Genomic DNA, 13,038 nt, shown 5'->3' with positions numbered 1-13,038 from the left:
CCTTTAAATAAAGTACTTGAGTTGTAGAGTTTTGTTGTGATGCCATGTTGTATTTGAACATATCGAGCATATTGTGTGTATGATTGAAATGCTTGGTATGTGTGGGATCCGACCATCTAGTTGTTTATCCTTGGCAGCCTCCCTTATGGGGAAATGTAGTCTAGTGCTCCTCGAGCCATAGTAGTCCGCTACAGCCCGGTTCACCGGAGTCCTGCTAGCCCAGCACTACTCCTCAGGACGCTTGACTGGCCGGCATGTGTTTCACTTTGTTCATATGTCTATCCCTTCGGGGAAATGTCACGCAGTGACATCCGGAGTCTTGCCTAGCCTGCTACAGCCCGGGTTCCCCGGAGTCCTGTTAGCCCAGTGCTATAGCCCGGATTCACACGCTGTTGACCGACATGCTTGATGTGATTCATGTATGCTTGTCTCCATAGGTCTGTGTCGCTTTGGGTTCACGACTAGCCATGTCGGCCTGGGTTCTCTGTCATATGGATGCTAGCAACACTATCATATACGTGAGCCAAAAGGTGCAAACGGTCCCGGGCCATGGTAAGGCGACACCCGTGGGGATACCGTGCGTGAGGCCGCAATGTGATATGAGGTGTTACCGGCTAGATAGATGTGACTTGGAATCGGGGTCCTGACAGCATTAGCATCAGAGCCGGACTGCCTGTAGGTTCGTTGAGCCAAACTGGTCGATGTCGAGTCTAGAAATGCTTTAGTTATATGTAGGGGAATTGATTGTGGGAGGGAACGTAAGGCTCTTTTTACTCCTTTACCTTATGCCCTCTGATCTGAGTCATTCTCTTCTCATTCAACATGGGTTAAGGACTAGGCTCTCTTCTTCTATCAGGTTCATGTGTTACTAATCCGTAGTAGCTTATAGGATTATTGTTACCAGCCATAGTACAGTTTCTACTACTTTTAGTATGTTGCCAGTTGAATCAGAACCTTGATATGATGCTGTTGAGTGGTATTGCAAACTGTTGTGGATGTCTCAAATCTTTTTCTGAGCATTTACAGCCGTTATGCCGTCCGATTTTCCCTAGAAAATTCTAATGCCTTTGCATTGTTCTGTGCTTTCTGATGGGCACCCGTTCGCAGAACCAAGTGGTTCGTCTGACCCGGTGCCTCGATGTGCCCGGCCACACAGCCATGTTGGTTCGAGTGATGGTCGAGTCAGGTTATCGGTGGTATCCGGAATATACCGTCGAGGAGCAGTTCAGAGACTTCAACCAGAGCCAGTACCTCTGTACCGTCAGGATATATCCCTCTTATCCTGGAGCCACTGAGCCCCTTCACTGTTCCTATGGACTTGGTGTCACTATTGAGATGTATGTGCAGGATGCAGCCTATTCAATGATGACTATCATTCGAGCCAGGACTGCCTTGCTTCAGAACACCGATTTCCATTAGATGCCAGCCTCACTTCCTGGAGCACAGGGGTACTATCAGGCTTTGTACTATGACTCTACACATGAGGAGTCACTACTCCGCACCACTGCCGAGATGCTCGAGGATAAGGACCGCGAAAATCGGGCCTTGCGTATGGAGCTTTTCCACACTCGTTCTGATCATTGGGCCACTTTGACTCGGTTTGCACCTGCGGTGCAGGCAGGATACATGGACATGAGGGACTTGTACCTTGTACGGTCAGGATTGCCAGATTGTGTGGAGTGGCGCAATGTAGGAGGCATCACCCCTCCTCGTGGTCCCCGTCTGCCACCGCCTGTGGGACCAAGGCCACATCCGAGTCCCTATGGTCCACAGGCTCCACAGGACCGTCTGTTCCCAGATGATCATGTTCCACTTCCAGGCTTTGGTGGTGACTTTTATGAGGATTACTATGGAGCCATCTGAGCTAGTAGTAGTTTCACTAGTACTGTAATAGTTGTATTCTCCATAGTCCTGCGTGACCCGTGGGATACGACTTGGTGTGTATCACGCTCCGGAGGTGTAGAAAAATAATGTATAGGAGCTTGGAATGCCTCCGATGAGATGTAATGTCTTTCACCGTAGTTGTACTCTAGCCTGGGCTTGTACTAAACTATGTACGGTTTGTATGACCAATGGTATATATATGGTAGTTTCTATATTACCATGTCGTGCAATGAACATCTTAGCATTCCATGTTACCCATTACATTCTGCACTTCCTTGCTAAGTTTGTGCCATCCTTATCTAAACCGTTGTCTTGTTTTCTCCTAGGATGGTCAACACTCGCAGCAACCCTGCTGCCCCGGAGCAGGGAGAAGCCAGTGCAGCTAGGGGTGAAAATCTTCCTCACCCGCCTTCTCTGGCCGAAGTTATGCTAGAGGCAGAAAGAAACAAGCGAGAGACTAACCGCTTGCTGGAGCGGATTGAGCAGAACACTGCACGCCATCAGCGAAATGACTTGGTGTCAATCAATGACTTTATCAAGTTGTACCCACCAAAGTTTAATCATTCCGCCGAGCCCCTCGACGCGGATGACTGGCTCTGTAGCATCACACACAAGCTACGTTTTGCCAACGTAGCCGAAGCTGATAAGGTTACCTATGTTGCCTATCACCTCGAAGGCCCTGCTAGACTTTGGTGGGAAAACTTTGAGGCTATGCGCCCGGTCGGCCAAATCACTACTTGGGCTGAATTTAGTGAGGCTTTCCGTGAGCATCACATCCCGGAAGGTCTCATAGATCGCAAGAGGGAAGAGTTCTGCAATTTCACCCAAGGAAGACTGACTGTGGATGCATATAGTCGTGAATTTGGGGATCTGGCACGATATGCTCCTGAAGAGGTATCCACCGACGCTAAGAAGCAGGCAAGGTTTCGCAAGGGACTTAGCCCTGAGCTTCGCCGCAATCTTCGTCTGCACGAGTGCACCTCCTTTCAGAAGTTGGTCAATAAAGCCATCAGTGCTGAGACAGGACAGTCTGACTATGACGCTTCACGCAAGCACTCTCGTGATTTTGGTTCTTCATCCGGCTCTGGATCTCAGAAGCGCCGGGTGTGGATTCCAAGCACGGCACTGCCACCTAGGTTCATTCTGAGGCCATCCTTTGAGGCGCCTCGCCCCAACCAGCAGTTTGCACCGTCTAAGCCCTATGGTGGCCCCGCTACTAATGCTGCTCCATGCCCCAATGTTGTGACATGTTTCAAGTGTGGAGAGCCGGGTCACTACAGTCGAGAGTGTCCCCAGAACAACAACCCCAATCAGTCTGGAAAGTCCGTTGGCCGTGGTAAGCCAGCGGAAAAGACATTCTACGCCAAGCCAGTCACCACTGCCCGTGGCCATGTCAACTATGTCTCAGCTGAGGAGGCTCATGAGGATCCTAACATCGTCCTTGGTACGCTCCTTGTTAATTGCCATCCGGCATTTGTTCTTTTCGATACTGGAGCATCTCATTCATTCATATCTGAGAGCTATGCTCGATTGCATAACACGACATTCTGTGACATGCCCACTTCCATGGTAATTCAAACTCCGGGTTCCAAATGGCAAACTTCTAGAGTAAGCCATGGGAATGAAATTCTTGTCGATAGACTCGTCTTCCTTGCATCCTTAATAGCTCTCAAGTCTTCAGACATAAACATCATCTTGGGAATGGACTGGATGTCAGCTCATTATGCTAAGATTGATTGTGCCACTAGAACCGTTCAACTTACTCACCCATCGGGCAAGACGATCAATGTCTTAACTCGAGTGGCCAAGCGCCAGCTTTACTCCCTAAATGCCACCCCCCCTTCCAGACCTTGAAGATATTCCGTAGTCTGAGACTTCTCGGATGTCTTTCCAGAAGAACTGCCAGGTGTTCCACTTGACAGGGATGTCGAGTTCGTGATAGACCTTGTTCGAGGAACCGTTCCGATTTCTAGGAGACCCTATAAGATGGCACCCTTAGAACTAGCCGAGCTTAAGAACAAACTCGATGAGTCCTTGAAAAAGGGTTTCATCCGTCCTAGCTCCTCCCCTTGGGCTTGCCCCGTCCTCTTTGTCAAGAAGAAGGATGGAACGGATCGGATGGTTGTAGATTACCGACCTGTCAACTTGGTCACTATCAAGAACAAGTATCCGCTTCCCAGGATCAACGATCTGTATGACCAGCTCACTGGATCCTTAGTCTTTTCCAAGATGGATTTGAGGTTGGGTTACCATCAAATCAAAATCAGAAATAGGGACATCCCCAAAACGGCTTTTGTTACTCGTTATGGCCAATACGAGTACACTGTTATGTCCTTCGGTTTAACCAATGCCCCAGCCACCTTCTCTCGGTTAATGAACTCGGTCTTCATGGAGTATTTGGATAAATTCGTCGTAGTATACCTCGATGACATACTCATCTACTCCAAGAATGAAGAGGAACAAGCCGGACATCTAAGGCTGGTATTGACGAAACTTCGAGAGCATCGCCTTTATGCCAAATTCTCCAAGTGTAAATTTTGGTTGCCAGAAGTGACCTATCTAGGCCATGTAATCTCTGGTAAGGGTATTACTGTCAATCCTGAGCGAGTTTTCAAGCCGTTCTTGATTGGACTCCACCTGAAACGGTAAAGCAAGTTCGGAGCTTCCTTGGCTTAGTGAGTTATTGCTGCCGCTTCGTCGAGAATTTCTCCAAGGTTGCTAAACCTCTAACTGAACTCCTCAAGAAAGATAAAAAGTTCGAGTGGACCCCATAGTGCGAGTTCAGCTTTCAGGAACTGAAAAGACGCCTGACATCTGCTCCCATACTGGTACCACCAGATTTCTCCAAGGACTTTATTATCTATTGCGATGCCTCGCGACAAGGACTAGGTTGCATACTCATGCAAGATCGTCAGGTAATTGCATATGCTTCACGACAATTACACCCACATGAGGAAAACTATCCCACACATGATCTAGAGCTTGCAGCTGTAGTCCATGCACTTAAAACTTGGCGACATTACCTTCTTGGTAATCGTTGCGAGATCTTCACCGATCACCAAAGTTTGAAATATATCTTCACCCAACCGGATTTGAATCTCAGGAAAAGACGTTGGGTCGAGTTGATCTCGGATTACGACTTAGGAATAACTTACACCCCGGGCAAAGCCAATGTCATGGCCGATGCACTAAGTCATAAATCTTATTGTAACAACCTGATGTTACAACAAAGTCAACCACTTCTCCACGAGGAATTTCGTAAGCTTAACCTTCACATTGTTCCTCAAGGATTTCTATTCACCCTGGTGGCGAAACCTACCCTTATGGATCAGATCATAACCGCCCAGTGGTATGATAAGGGCATATCCCGGATTAAGGAAAACATCGCTAGCGGAGTTGCTAAATGTTTTTCCATGGATGAGCGAGGTGTTGTATTCTTAGAGAACCGCTTGGTGGTTCCCAAGAAACAATATCTACGTCAGTTGATTCTTAAGGAAGCTCATGAGTCCCCTCTCACCATTCATCCCGGTAGTACTAAAATGTATCAAGACCTACGCGAGAGGTTTTGGTGGACTAGGATGAAGAGAGAAATTGCTCAATACATTGCTAGTTGCAACGTCTGTCGTCGTGTTAAAGCAGAGCATCAACGGCCTGCTGGAACCCTTCAACCTTTGGCTATTCCTGAGTGGATATGGGATAAAATCAGTATGGATTTCATTACTGGGTTTCCCAGAACCAAGAGAGGGAATAATGCCATCTTCGTCGTAATCGATCGTCTTTCCAAGGTGGGCCACTTTCTACCTGTTCGTGAGAGTATCACCGCTAGCCAGCTAGTTGATTTATACATCTCCCGAATAGTGTCTCTTCATGGTGTCCCATTGGAAATTAACTCAGACCGTGGGAGTCTCTTCACCTCTCGATTTTGGGAAAGTTTCCAAAATTCTATGGGAATTCGTCTCTCTTTTAGCACCGCCTTCCACCCTCAATCAAGTGGTCAAGTAGAGCGAGTCAATCAAATTCTGGAAGATATGCTCCGAGCTTCTGTCATCTCATTCGGAATGGGTTGGGAGAAATGCCTTCCCTTTGCGGAGTTTGCTTATAACAATAGTTATCAAGCTAGCTTAGGCAAAGCTCCTTTCGAAGTTCTTTATGGATGAAAATGTCGAATGCCTCTCAACTGGTCAGAAACCGGGGAAAGACAACTCTTTCGCCCGGATATGATTCAGGAAGCAGAAGAGCAGGTTCACGTTATTCGTGAGAAATTGAAAACAGCCCAATCTCGTCAAAAGAGCCAATATGATCGTAAACATAAACTCATGGCTTATGAAGTCGGCGAGAAGGCTTACCTTCGGGTTACTCCGTTAAAGGGAACCCATCGTTTTGGTATCAAAGGCAAATTGGCTCCTCGTTACATTGGACCCTTTCGCATTCTTGCCAAACGAGGAGAAGTTGCCTACCAATTGGAACTACCTCCGCATCTTTCCAGAGTCCACGATGTCTTCCACGTTTCTCAACTCAGGCGATGCTTCGCGGATCCTATCTGTGGAGTGGACCACGAAACGCTTGATCTACAAGATAATCTCTCGTATCGGGAATATCCCGTTCGTATCCTTGATCAAACCGAGCGTATCACTCGACGCCATAACATCAAGTTTCTCAAGGTCCAATGGTCACACCATTCCAAAAAGGAAGCCATTTGGGAAAGGGAGGATCGTCTTCGACTCGAGTACCCCACCTTCTTCCCAACAGATCCAAAATCTTGGGACGAGATTCTTTTGAGTGGGGGTGAGTTGTCACACCCTAGAAAGTTCATGCATTAGAGTGTTTGCATCATGTTTAATTCTCCCAGAAAGATGAAATGGGGATAACAGAACCCCCAGCACCCCCTTAAACCAACTAGGGTTTACTAAAATTGGTTTCAATGAACCCAAAATGCCCTTCACAAAATGTTCATCATTTCTGGATTGGGCTAAAACCCCTGGCAAAAATGATGCACTCCTTTCTAGGACATTCTGGATTTTTTGAATTAAATCATAAGTATTTGAATTTGGACATTTAAATGATATAAAATATTTTAAATGCTCAAATAATTCTGGAAATAAGTGTGGGCTGTTGGAAATAATCTAAACAGAGCCTATAATTATTTTCAGGATTTCTGGAAACGTTTTAGTATTTTTAATAAAGCCCAACAGTTGGAGAAAATTAGAAAACAGAAACAAATCAGAAAAGAGAGAGAGAGAAAGGCTAGAGGCCACTTACCTGGCTGGCCCGGCCCATCTGGCCTGTGCCAGTCATCACCTACCTCTGCCAGTAGGCAGAGGAGGGACACCGCGACGCCGCCGCGCTCGCCACGCCACCTCCCTGCCTGCCTGCCGTCGCCCGCGCCAGAGCGACGCCTCGAATCGCCTCTGCGGCACCATCCCGACCCCGTGGACACCTCACTCTTCCCCCTGCTATCTCCCTCGCTCCCCCGAAGCCATGGCCGATGCAGCCACCGCCGTCTTGCCGCTATAGCCATAGCCACCGTCGTCCTCGTGCCGCGCCACCATGTCTGTTCGCTCCGCCGTCGTCGACTATGTCGAGCAGGCCGAGCCCCGAGCGCTCGCACGCCCTGCACCGCCTCCACCGACCCCGTCTTCGTGGACCACCGTTGGAGATCCCCTCCGCCGTCACCGTTGCAACAGGCCGTCTCCGACCTTGTCGTCAGCTCCGTTGCAACCACCGTGAGCCTGGCCACCTCCCTATCCTCTCCGTCCTCCCTCTCGAGCCCCGTAGAGACCGCATGTAGATCACCCACACGCGCTGCCGCGGAGCTCGTCGCCGACGATGCTCCGACCACCCACTGGCCACACCATTGTGTCCAACGTGCTCACCGCATCCCCAGGAGCCCAACACACCACCCCACATGCCTCGCCGTGCCCCATAGCCTCGAGTTCATCTTCACCCGACTCCGGCCGCCGCCAAACTCGTCGCCGGCGCCTTTTCCGGCAACCCCGAGCCCAACCACTGCCACCAAACGCTGCGGCTTGCTCCCAGCAACGCGTAGAGCCTCTCCGCCGCGCAAATGGTCGCCTGTGGGCGTTTTCCGAAGCCCTCCGCCGCGTCTGGCCTCGCCGGCAGCTAAACGCCGGTGGGTTTGACCCGTTGACTTTGACTGGGTGGGCCCAGGTTGACTCCCCTGAGTCTATGACAAGTGGGCCCCCCTCTGCTAATTAACCTAGGGTTAGCGCTAACTAATTTTAGTTAGTTTAGGTCAGTGACATGCGGGCCCATGCCCCACTGATAGTTTAATTAGTACTAACTTAATTATGTTAGTTAGCTGAGACACTGACAGATGGGTCCCACCAGTCAGGTTTGACCTGGGCTAGCGCCTGGAATTATTTTTATATAGGAAATTCCAGAAAATAGCCAAAACTTCTAAAAATCATAGAAAATCGACCATAGCTCCAAATCAAACAAATTATATATGAAAAATGATCAGAGAAATTCAATCTTTCCATCTGTAATGGTTTCATGCATGACAAAACACTCTAACCTTGTTGTTTAGGTGAAACAAGCTAATACACTTATTATGCATAAGAACTTAAGCTTTCATTTGAATCTTTGATTCAAATGGACCCATTTCAACTTGTTTCACATTGCATTAGGCAGGACACATCATTTTGCCATGTCATAGCATGCATCATATTGTTGCATATTGTCATGTGTTGATTATATTCTGTGTGTCTTTCATGGTAGGTTGTGCCTCCGAGGATATCTCCGAGTATCCAACTAAAGAGCAGTACCCTACTACCACTCCATCAGGCAAGCAGCCCCATTGATCATATCGATACAATCACATGTTCTTGTTTCTGCTCTTGTTTACTACCTTAAGACAACAACGTTTCAAACTGCTGTGTGATATGGTAGTTGAACCCTTATCCTCTGCATGACCTGTCATTGCCACAGTAACTAGATGAAACCCACTAGCATGTGTAGGAGTTGATTGAGCCATGTATGTATTTCCTACCTTGCTATGCCTACTATGCTTAGAGTTGTGTCAGGTCTGGTTCATCTGGGTGATGGGCTAGAGTGAAATGATTATGTCGATAATGTGAGGGATGCGTTGAACATGTTTTGGTAAAGGTATCGATGAGAGGCCATGTAGGAGTACATGGTGGGTTGTTTCATTGAGGCCGTCCCTAAGAACTGAGATATGTATGTGTGATTTTAAGAATCACCTACTACCATGCATTGGGATCCTTAATTGACCCTCTCGGTTTTTAATCACCCTAGTAATCTGTCGAGGAGTTGCTAATAGTTTTTGGTGTTTGTAGGTTATGTGTTGGCGGGCGTGCGTAGTGCTGACCCTGGGGGTGGGCTATGATGCGGTAGATACACCGTGGCACGGTGTATCGAGTCACCCGTTTGGTGTCTCGGGAACCCTGTTCACATCGTTCGGGGCCGTATGTGGAAACCTCGGCCGGACTCCCTGCGGATGGAACCTAGATAGGCGATAAACCTGGACTAGAGAATTGAGTGTTTAGGTAGGCCATGGCCGATACCCTCGTTGGGCTTCCGCTTGAAGGTTGCCGAGTACATGTCGTGTAAACGATGGTAAGTGGTGAGAGTGTGTATGAAGAAGTACACCCCTGCAGGGTTAACATCATATATTCGAATAGCCACGTCCGCGGTAAAGGACTACTTGGTTGCCTATACAGTTCATAGACAAGTAAATGGTTACTACTAAAAGACTCAAGATAAGTGTGAGTATCGAGGATGGCCCTCTCGTAGGATGACGAGGGAGGATCCCCGGTGGGGTATTGTGTTGGTGATTAGTGGACTCGTGTGCGAAAACTATTTTACTAGTGGTGTCTCGTAGGATAGCTTAGCCAAGAGTCAAAGCTGGCTTGCTGCAATAACTCCACCACCTTCTTCAGAATTAGCATGTATAGTAGGTTCTGTTGTAAGACTTGCTGAGTACCTTTGTACTCATGTTTGCTTTAATTACTGTTTTCAGACGACAACACCACCCCCTCCGATGGGTTTTATGTAGACCTCGACGTCGATGAGTAACTTTCCACCCAGGTGGTGATCATGGCCATGGCGGGCCCTATGTAGATAGACAGGCTTCGAGAAGCCTTCTTTCTTTCTAGTGTCTGTACTCAGACTATTTGCTTCCACATGTGCTTGTATGCTTGTATGACTTGAGTGTCGGGTCATGTGACCCCTACCTGTATGAACATGTTATGTATGGCTCTCTTGAGCCTTTAAATAAAGTACTTGAGTTGTAGAGTTTTGTTGTGATGCCATGTTGTATTTGCACATATCGAGCATATTGTGTGTATGATTGAAATGCTTGGTATGTGTGGACTCCGACCATCTAGTTGTTTATCCTTGGCAGCCTCTCTTATGGGGAAATGTAGTCTAGTGCTCCTCGAGCCATAGTAGTCCGCTACAGCTCGGTTCACCGGAGTCCTGCTAGCCCAGCACTACTGCTCAGGACGCTTGACTGGCCAGCATGTGTTTCACTTCGTTCTATGTCTGTCCCTTCAGGGAAATGTCACGCGGTGACATCCAGAGTCCTGCCTAGCCTGCTACAGCCTGGGTTCCCCAGAATCCTGTTAGCCTAGTGCTACAGCCCGGATTCACACGCTGTTGACCGACATGCTCGATGTGATTCGTGTATGCATGTCTCCATATGTCTGTGCCGCTTTGGGTTCACGACTAGCCATGTCGGCATGGGTTCTCTGTCATATGGATGCTAGCGACACTATCATATACGTGAGCCAAAAGGCGCAAACGGTCCCGGGCCATGGTAAGGCGACACCCGTGGGGATACCGTGCATGAGGCCGCAATGTGATATGAGGTGTTACCAGCTAGATCGATGTGACTTGGAATCGGGGTCCTGACAGCAATATTATTAGAGGACCGTGAAAAATTATTTCAGGATTTTTGGACTCCGTTTAGTACTTCTTTTATTAGTTTTTTCGCGTCAAGATTATTTAAGAAAAAAAGTAAACCGACCTAACGGGCCGTGTGCGTCCCGGACACCTCGCCCCAGTCATCCCTTTAAAGGCCGAGGCCTCGCTTTGCCAGCCCAGCCGCCCCGCCTCCGCAAACCCTAGTGCCGCCGCCGCCATTCCCCACTGCCGGAGCCGCCGCCCGCCGCTACCGATCCTGCCGTTGCCGAGGTAGCAGCCGCCACCGACTTGGTTTTCTCGAGAAAACCGTCGGTTATTTTTTTAAACCCTAGATCTAGTTTTTTTTGTTTAGTTTGTTTTCGGTTTAGTTAAATAGCGGACGTTCGTCCGTATGTTCATTTTAACGAACGTTGTTCGTTAGTTAGCCGCAGACAGCGAACGTTCGTTTTAGCCTGTTCGTCTCATTTTTTTCCAGGGTTTTCCCGTGATTATTTTCAATCGCGATTTATGCCCCGATCTTCGTTTTAGTTTATCTTTTCGCTCGTTTATCCAAATCAGGTGAAACAAGCGCCTAGATCTTTGTCTCAAAGCCCTCTTTCTGTTTAACCAACTTGAACAACATTTTGGTACTGTAAAATTTGACTTTAGTCCAGATTAGTAAACGGATCTTGTTTCTTTCGTAGTTTGAGTGGTCCGTTTGATTTGATTCTTTTTGCAAACCGGAGTTCTTCAATTGAACTTTCTGGTTAGATCTTCTTATTTGAGTTTTATCCGTGCTTTTAGTTGAGTGCTTATGTATGCTATTGTTTGTTTGCGATAGAATTCCCGGAGTGCGAATCGTTCTACTACGAGTCTCTAGGTTTTGCGGATCTTCAACAAGGCAAGTAATACTTTGATCATATTCCTTTTACCCAGTTTGTATGCATTAGTTTCAACGCTCAAACATTGCATGAGTAGGATCTCTTAACTTGTGGGTTTGGGAAGTATATGATGAGGTAGAATCTACTACCCTTTTATTATCAAACCCTGGGAGTTACTTCTACGTTATGCTTATATTGCCATGCTATGCTCGTAGACGTGGATTGGGTTTGAGTGTATCCATGACAGATGTGACTTAAATACACATCTGGGTGGATTGGTTGCGGGCACCTGGAGAATCCAGTGTTATCCTAGGATATCCTGGAGTACCCGTGTGATCATCCTACGGTTTGCCACCCAGGCTCAAAGGGATCATAAGATTATTCATGCTAGAAACTTCCGTGTGCAGCCACAAGCTATTATGGGCTCTAGCATGGTTGATTAGGTTGCATGCCCTCTTGCAGTGGTAGGCTAGCAGATGTAGGGGATGTAGGTTGGTACTGTCTACCCAGGGTTAGAGTTAATGCTTCCGAAAGATTGTGTCCCGGTCATCCGTTTCTCAAACACCATGTAGTGCGAGAAATCCAACGGAGGAGATCGAGTCTTGTGGGGAAAAGTGCGCAAACCTCTGCAGAGTGTACAAACTAATCATGGTTAGCCGTGTCCCCGGTTATGGACAACTTGAGTATCTGGTACTTGAATTGTTGATTTGATCCCATCACTCTAAATTAATTTGTTGGGTTGATAATGATTACTTTAATTGGGATTGAGTTGGAGGAACCTTCTCAATGTTTCAACCACCATGATAGTTAAATAAATATATTCCTTTGTTGTAGGAAAAAATTGGCTTTTTGCAAAAACATTATAACTATAGAGCCTCCACCAGCCATATATGCATGTAGTGATAGCATTATCTATTCATTGCTCTAGTGTGTTATATTGCCAGCATATTCCATGTGCTGACCCGTTTCAGGCTGCCACATATCATGTTGCAGACTTTTCAGACGAAGAGTAAGGTGCACTAGGTCGTTTGTCGTGCACTCGACTATGATGTTGGAGTTGATGGACTCACTGTATCTTCCAAGCCTTTCGCTGTTATATTACTTAGATGGCCTTAAGCCATATTTATTGCAATAAGTTCTCTCATTGAGACTATCGATGTAATAAGTGTGTGATTGCTACTCTGTTATAAAACCATTCGAGTACTGTGTGTGTCAGCATTACCGATCCAGGGATGACACTGAAGCACAGAGATTTGACCGTCTGAGGTCGGGTCGCTACAATTGTACCATAGCCCATTCAGTGTCGGCCTTGTCCACGGCGCCGATACACTCATCAACCACCGTGCATCTGCAGCGGCTCCTTCGTACTCCCCACCGGAGACACTTCGTC

Source organism: Triticum dicoccoides, chromosome 5A (assembly GCF_002162155.2).
Source record: "Triticum dicoccoides isolate Atlit2015 ecotype Zavitan chromosome 5A, WEW_v2.0, whole genome shotgun sequence".
In the NCBI taxonomy this organism is placed as follows: domain Eukaryota; kingdom Viridiplantae; phylum Streptophyta; class Magnoliopsida; order Poales; family Poaceae; genus Triticum; species Triticum dicoccoides.
Note: the sequence above shows the minus strand (reverse complement) of the source record.